The sequence below is a fragment of the Eschscholzia californica genome, unplaced genomic scaffold (genome assembly GCF_041429995.1).
Source record: "Eschscholzia californica isolate CP2 unplaced genomic scaffold, dmEscCali1.0.p SCAF_6, whole genome shotgun sequence".
In the NCBI taxonomy this organism is placed as follows: Eukaryota; Viridiplantae; Streptophyta; class Magnoliopsida; order Ranunculales; family Papaveraceae; genus Eschscholzia; species Eschscholzia californica.
In genome coordinates this window covers 17,571,028-17,579,577 of record NW_028238483.1, presented here as the reverse complement: position 1 = coordinate 17,579,577, position 8,550 = coordinate 17,571,028, and positions in this window count along the sequence as shown.

The window sequence follows — 8,550 nt, the reverse complement described above, 5'->3', positions numbered from 1 at the left end:
TTCCTTTTAAATTATGACAGATAAAATAACCAATGTCACTGATTGGATACTCACCTGGAAAGACCTTAATGATGATCTAACTAATCTTTATGCCAAAATTTCATGGTTTATTTGGAAACTGACGGGTCATGAAAATGTCCCATCTGAGTCGTTTAATTTAGCCGAGTTAGTTCGTTTCGAGTCTTTATCTTAATAAAATGGTTGGCTTTCTTGATTAGGTGTCTTTTCCAGAGTTAGGTGTGAAAACGGTTGAATGAGGAAAAAGATACATGAAAGGGTAATTCGGTCATTTAAGTCAAGGGTAATTGGGAAATTGGACCAAAATCAGTGCATGGGTGAAAAGTAGATTCCAAGACGAGCCCGTAGGAAAAAACGGAGGTCAAATCGGAGTCCTGTGAAATATGCTAAGTCAAAGTTGGAGTCAAAGGAAGTGGACCAGTGGGATACCTTCGGTCACCATTTTGGCTGGTGGGACACAACAAGGTGACGTGGCACGTCCAGAAGCGTGGTGATGGGCCTAGAAAGGTTACCCTAAATAGGTCTACACCCGCAAGTGCACGGGTGTCAAGTTGTAATTTCCGGTAAGACCGGTTCGTTCCTCAGAGACTAAGTGAAACCTATTCTAAGACTTGGAAGTAACTTGGTTTTTGGTTTTGATGAGGTTTTGGTAATAAAATAAAATATATAAAATATTAAAGTAAAATTACGGAAAGAAAATAATTACAAATGATACAAGGAACTCAAATGGGGGAGAGCCTAGGGTTTTCTGAATCCGTCTTCCTAACAATTCTAACGACAAATTAATTTTGGTCTGATTAGATAGTTCTTTATATAACTCAGGTTTTTAGTCCATGAACGGTCTAAAAACCCGGAAGATTTTATCGTTAAAATGGTAAAAACTTTAATAAATTGTCGAGAAAATGATTATTACGACTTCATCTAAACCCTAGATAGAAAATTAGTTAATCATTTTGAGAGATTTAAAGGTTAACTATATAAAATATGGGAGAAAATAGAAAAAATTGAATTTCTTACTGATTTTCCAGCCAAACAGAGCCTTAGGGAAGTGATTTCCTTCTGATTTTCCACTGTTCTGCCAAACGCACCCTCTGGGAAAACGATTTTCTCGTCTTCCCGGAAATATTTTCCCTAAGAGAAAATTATTTTCTCTCCTATTTTCTCATCTTCTCCAACTATCTTTCTCTCTCTAACTTGATGTTTTCTCTCTTTCTCTTTGAGTATTCTATCTCTCTCTCACAAAGTAAACAGAAAACAAAAAGAAAAGAATCAAAACAAGATGAAGATAGTGATTTATTAAAACTGAATCTCTTGGTTCTGTTTTTCTCTCTCTCTACAGTAACTCTCTTTCTCTCTCAACTCTTTCTATCTAACTCTCTCTTTACAATCTCTCTTTCTATCTTGATAATCTTTTCTCTCACTAAAAAGGATTACAAACAGAAGAAGAAGAAGAAGAAAAATAGATGATGATGATGATGATGATCAATGGATGGTACTCTCGGTTGTCTCTCTCTCTAACTCCATTTCTTCATCCCCAGCCGAGAGCTCTTTACATCACTCTCTCTCTCTCTAATATAGTCGGTTTTGGTTGAGCTACCAGAGGAAAACTCTACAGTCGAGATGGTGATTTTTTTCGACCCCAAACCGAGATGATTTTTTTAGTCCCAGCCGAGATGATACCCCCTCTTCTTCATTACTGTTAAATAGATGTAAGAGAAGTAGCAGAGAATAGTTGCCTTCTGAAATTCAAAATAATCCAGAGAAGAAAGGCAATAAAATCATCTCTTCCATCATTATACTCCTCTATAATATCCTTTCTTTTAATAATCTCTCACTAACAATCAGTCCAGCCCAATCGAATCTCAATAAGTTCTGTTTCTAGAAAATATCCAACTTCTTCTCTCTCTTAAAGTATCCATTATCAGAGAAGTACCTCTGATTTCTCTCTCTCCGACAATCCTTCTCTAATTCAAAAGATAAAATTCCATCTTCACTTTCTCTGAAAATTTCGATTAAAATTTACCTTGCTGTTCTTTCCCGAATCAACCAAGATCTCTCTTTATTATAGAAATTAGAATCCAAGAGATCTCCTCTTCTGATCTTCAATATATCCCAACCAAAATCCTCTCTCTATATTTTTGTTCATGAAACAAAGAAAGAGAACTTGGTCTGTTAATGGCAAAGTATCTTTCTCTCAATAGAACAAGAAATCTTTCCCAAATAATACCAAAGATATGGTAACCTTTTGGAAAGATTAATGAAATCCCAATATCAATCTTCTCCACCTCTCGGTTTCTCTCTTCCCCTTATAATTTCCAAATTAACTTCATATCTCCAATGTTCCTGTTGAAAAGATTTAAAAAGGAATACCCAACATTTGGGTTTAATCCACGTGAGAATAGCTGGTTCACTTGAGATGGAAGATGTGGTGTAGCAGAAGCATCTTAATAACGTGGGACGCACATATACAAGTCGCTTGGATGGCACATGCTATAGGAAACCGTCAGATTAAGACGTGCGCGGAAATTAATGGGTAGATCAATCTAGACTACCGTAGTTAACATGCGTCCATGAATTACTGGATAGAGTTCTTATTTAGCCCGAAAATGTACTGCCTACACCCAATAGTGTACCGAGAGTTTCACATTACTGTTCCGGATACGCGCCACGTGTGCTCAATTTGATCTGGTCAATTGTTTTTTTGAATAAAACTTTGACTTAGGCTAACTCTCTCATCCGGGTTCCGATTTGAGTTCCGTTTTCACCGTTGGCTTCGTCTTAGACTGTACTTTCATTCGAGCACCAATTTTGACCAAAATTACCATAATCAAGAAATGCCCAAATTGCCCATTTGTGCGTCTTTATCTCGTTTTTCACACTAAGCCCTGTAAAGATACCTGAAACAGAAAAGCAAGCAATTTATCAGAGTAACGGCTCGAATTGGACCAACTGACCTAAATTAAGAGATTCAGATGAGGCATTTTCATGACTCATCAAACATCCCCAAACTTAGATTTTGCTAGTCCTCGAGCAAAACAGAAAAGTAAAACTAAACCACTTTCACCACTTTCGTAGGGAATCACGATTGCACTTAGCTCGTGCAACAAGCCGTTAAACCTCTAGGTTGCCCTAGAGGACGAGTGTTGTCTCGTGAGGGTTTGCAGTGAATATACCCACAAAATTCAGTATTTCAGAATCCAAAAGGGTCTAAATATGACATGGACTAAAAATGTTTATCCGGTAGATTTTTGAAAGTTAATAGAAATGAAATCCAAATCGACCAAACCATACAAATGCTAAAAATCCCTTCACTAGTAATCAAAACTCGAAGTGCACGTGACCAGCCAATATAAGTATCATTTCGGTTCTGAAAAGACAAGACCTTAATTACCGTCTCGATACATTTCGCCTCGACTACTGCCTCACAGTCATACACTCAAAAATTAAAGTCACTCAGAATGGTTCACTCTATGTGTTAGTATGAATATGAAGGAAAACTCAACACATGAAAAAGATGGACTAAAATTTTGTGGACGACTGATCTCAAAGAAAGGAAATAACCACTAATATGGAATGGGGAAGCTAACCAACTCTTCTCACCTGATCAACTATCTAACAGTGCTTCCTAGAAGTCAATAGGCTCTAATGAGGATGTAACTAGAACTCCTGAGAACTCGACGTCTTCAAATCTTTAAGAACTACTTCAGGGAATAAACACTTAAACACAACTAAACAAATAATATATATATTTTTTTTCTTTCTTTCTTTTTCTAACAAATATTTTTTTTTTCTTTTTTCCCTTTTTTTTTTCATAGTACTCTAGTACTATACTCAAAATAGAAATACTACTTTCTTGACATTATTCTTTCCTTGGGTATAATTCTCTCCACTTTGCTTCATGCCTTATTCTCAGGATTCTAACAAATGGATTTCTATCTTCCTCTAGTTGACACTGTTTTCAAGTTTCTCAGACTACAAGAGAAAGGTTTACTTCCTGATGACATCCCTAGTGGTTGTAAAATTTGAACTCAAGAGATCAAATGAGTTCTTCTTTCAATATTGCGAGGTTGAGTAGCTCTTCATTCTACTCAGAATTAGCTCAGAAGAGATCACTCAAAACAACAAGAAAGGCTCAGAATCTCACATAGGTTAAGTCTCCACTAATGATCGATTAAGTTCTCTTAGAAAAGTCAACTCTTCACCTATCTAACACTCACATGGCTAGTGCACAGACAACCTCAAGACTTGAAATTCGTGAAAAAACCTTTAGCAAAAGTGTAGTACAACCAACTAGACTCTATAACCATTAACAAACAAAAACAACTAGACTCACTTTTTCAGTCCAAAAATTTAGAAATTTTGAAAAATTTTAAACCCTTTCGAATTTTTGAAATAAGGACTTAGCAAAAATTTCAATCCCCTATCCCCAAACTTAAACCGAACATTGTCCTCAATGTTCTGAAGACTATGCAAAAAATAACAGGGTGAAGGGAGAGATATTACCCGATTCCAAGCTCCTATGCATGGGTTGCCTCCCAGAAAGCGCTAAGTTTAACGTCTTCAGCCAGACGAAACAGATGATTCGAAAAAATAAAAAGAATTAACCTACTGGATTACAGATATGTGATTAACTGTAAACCAATATTCGATACATCTGTGGGTCCACCCAAAACACAAAGTTTTCAGTGAACGATAGTCTCACATTTGAGTAATTTGGTGATAGTATAGGTGAGACTATCACGGAAGAAGAACAATCCCCAAACTCAAATCTTAGCCTATAACTAGTTGACAAGTGGCCATCTTTTCACCACAACTCGCACCAAAAATTCCAGATTTGCCCCCAATTGTACTAGTTGATTCCTTAGCCAATGCTTATCCATTTCTTGAGTAGAAAGCAACCCTAACTTCCTATTTTAACCCTCTTTCTCCCATTTTCTCCCAATTAACTCCTAAAACCCTAGCCATCAACCCATCTATAAATAAATCTCTACCTCTCTCATTTCTCTCGAGACTTAAAATCCCTCTCAAAAGGCTTCCTTCTCTAATTTCCAAGCCACTTCTTCTCCTGTCTTCTATCTTCTAACCCTAAAAACCCATCTTCTTCTACTTTCTCTACCACCTTCATCTCTTCTTTCTACTTCTAATTTTTCATCTAACTTCTAATTTCTCCATAACTTCTTCTCTAAATCTATCTCTCTTCTAAATTTCTCTTCTTTCATCTTCTAAAAAGCTATTATTTGGAGTTTTGGGTAATATTCTTGGAAGCATTTGGATCTAATATTGGACATCAACATGGAGGCACAAGGAGCTATGGATCTAAATCCCATTTGGTGCTTTCTTTTCATTATCTTTTGTAATTCCATTTACTTTAGGATTTCAATGAATATTACTTTAGATTCCATGAGTAGCTAATCTTATATTTAGGGTTTATGATGAAACCTATTATGGATCTTTTTAAGATATGTGATTTGATTAATTAAACCTTCAGATTATGCTTTAATGTTTTAAATACATGAATATGAAATGATTTTATCAAGAATACCTCCTGAAATTTATATAGTTCATTATATTAAATTTTGAGTTATAAAGAAAGAGGCTTAGTTGGTTAATTATATGTGTTAGAAAGTGAACTAATATGGTGGATTCAAAATCCTAGATTTTTCTTTCTCATCTTACTCCCTTCCTATTTAGTTTGTCATTATTTTATTATTTTCAAAACCAATCAAAATTATTAAAGGTGGTGTTGATTTAATATTTAGATAAATTTACTTGTCCCTTGAAACGAAAATCAGTGCATGGGTGAAAAGTAGATTCCGAGACGAGCCCGTAGGAAAAAAAACGGAGGTCAAATCGGAGTCCTGTGAAATATGCTAAGTCAAAGTTGGAGTCAAAGGAAGTGGACCAGTGGGATACCTTCGGTCACCATTCTGGCTGGTGGGACACAACAACGTGACGTGGCACGTCCAGAAGCGTGGAGCTTCAGTATTCGGTATACCCGCTAAACATTGAAGTTCCATCCCAAATGCACAAACGGACAGAATACCGTGGCCCCTCTTTTCTCCTTTTAAGCCCACCGAATTTACCATTTAGCCCCTCTTTTTTGTCCCACTCAAATCTCAGCCTAAAAACTAATTGACAAGTGGCCATCTTTTCACCAAAAATTCCAAATTTTCCCTCAATTGTACTAGTTGATTCCTTAGCCAATGCTTATCCATTTCTTGAGTAGAAAGCAACCCTAACTTCCTATTTTAACCCTCTTTCTCCCATTTTCTCCCAATTAACTCCTAAAACCCTAGCCATCAACCCATCTATAAATAAATCTCTACTTCTCTCTAGACTTAAAATCCCTCTCAAAAGGCTTCCTTCTCTAATTTCTAAGCCACTTCTTCTCCTATCTTCTATCTTCTAACCCTAAAAATCCATCTTCTTCTACTTTCTCTACCACCTTCATCCCTTCTTTCTAATTTCTTTCTACTTCTAATTTCTTCATCTAAACTTCTAATTTCTCCATAACTTCTTCTCTAAATCTATCTCTCTTCTAAATTTCTCTTTTTTTATCTTCTAAAAAGCTATTATTTGGAGTTTTAGGTAATATTCTTGGAAGCATTTGGATCTAATATTGGACATCAACATGGAGGCACAAGGAGCTATGACTCTAAATCTCATTTGGTGATTTCTTTTCATTATCTTTTGTAATTCCATTTACTTTAGATTCCATGAGTAGCTAATCTTATATTTAGGTTTTATGATGAAACCTATTATGCATCTTTTTAAGATATGTGATTTGATTAATTAAACCTTTTGATTGTGCTTTAATGTTTTAAATACAGGAATATGAAATGCTTTTATCGAGAATACCTCCCGAAATTTATATAGTTCATTATATTAAATTTTGAGTTATAAAGAAAGAGGCTTAGTTGATTAATTATATGTGTTAAAAAGTGAACTAATATAGTGGATTCTAAATCTTAGATTTTTCTTTCTCATCTTACTCCCTTCCTATTTAGTTTGTCATTGTTTTATTATTTTCAAAACCAATCAAAATTATTAAAGGTGGTGTTGATTTAAGATTCAGATAAAATTACTTGTCCCTTGGAACGATTTCCCGATTTACAAACTTTACTATAACTTGATCCCTACACTTGGGGAATAAACCATTTTGGGCCTATCAGAAAGCAAGATGTGAAAAATGTTTCTCTGTGCAGTCCCAAAACTCCTATGCAGATCATTACAAGAATCAAAACAACACCAACAAAGATTGTAAAAACAACCCCAAAGCAGACAAAAAGAAACTACAATCAAAATGGACTCTACCTGAAGCACCATTTCTCAAAATTAATGTTGATGCATCATTCACTAAAATAACGAAAATGGCAAGAATAGGTTGTATTATGCACGATGAAAAAGCAAATTTCATTGCAGCTTTTTCAGACGCAGTTCGATGACAAAATCTAGAAAAATGCGAATGCTTAGGCGCTTTGCTATACGCTATACAATGACTTGGGCAATCGAGTTAAGAATTGAACATCTCCATATTGAAATTGATAATATCAATGTGATCAAACATCTCCACAACCCCGAGAGTTCTATCCTATGGCAAGCGGGCAAGCACATAACAGAAATCATCCAACTTAAAGAGAAACTTCACCAATATCATCTTCACTTACACGGCAAGACAGGACGACAAGAAGGCGGACGCAATAGCTAAACGGAGTAGGAAAAACAGGCAGAAGCTAAGGTGGCACAATCTCCGAGATCTTAATTACTGTATGTGCTAAGAACTTGATGTATCTTCTTTCAACAAAAAAAACATTAATGTGCAAATTCAACAACTCATAATCCTCCGAAAGACTAATAGTTATATTCTATTACAAAACAAACTGAGAGCAAAAACCAAAATATCGTCTACAAGAGAGAGAGAGAGAGAGAGAGAGAGAGAGAGAGAGAGAGAGAGAGAACTAACTCGATTTCTTTCAAATGTCAAGTACCCACAACTACTTCCTCCATTTCTAGGCAGCAACCTGCAACAACATCATACAGATTTAGGTGAAAAATGTTTTAGCCCCAAGTGAAGTTTACGGTGTTACCAGTAGCATGGAATGAAATATCGGTTATGGTGGACATTTTGGTAGGCACGTAAATGATAATATTTTGGTTATTTCAACTGAACTATTTAGAAATTTAACTCCTCCACACGGAAATGGTAGTGTATCTACACCACAAATTACTACAAAAAAGAATTATGAGTTTGAAAGGATGATGGATGATTGCTGAAAAGAACATCAATGCAGTTTAAGATCGACGAAAAACTCTGTCAGGCATAGGACGAGGATATATCACCATTAAACACACCAGTCAATGTTCTTGACCTAGACCTCCATTATTCAAGCTTGCAAAGTCAGAAGAAGACAACAACACCTCTTTCTACCTTTGTCTCGAAAGGTAACAGTTATAAAATCAGAGACAAGCATTAATAAAAGGCAAACGATCAGTAAAATTTGCTGAAATGAGAAGTTATTTTAGCTTTACCAG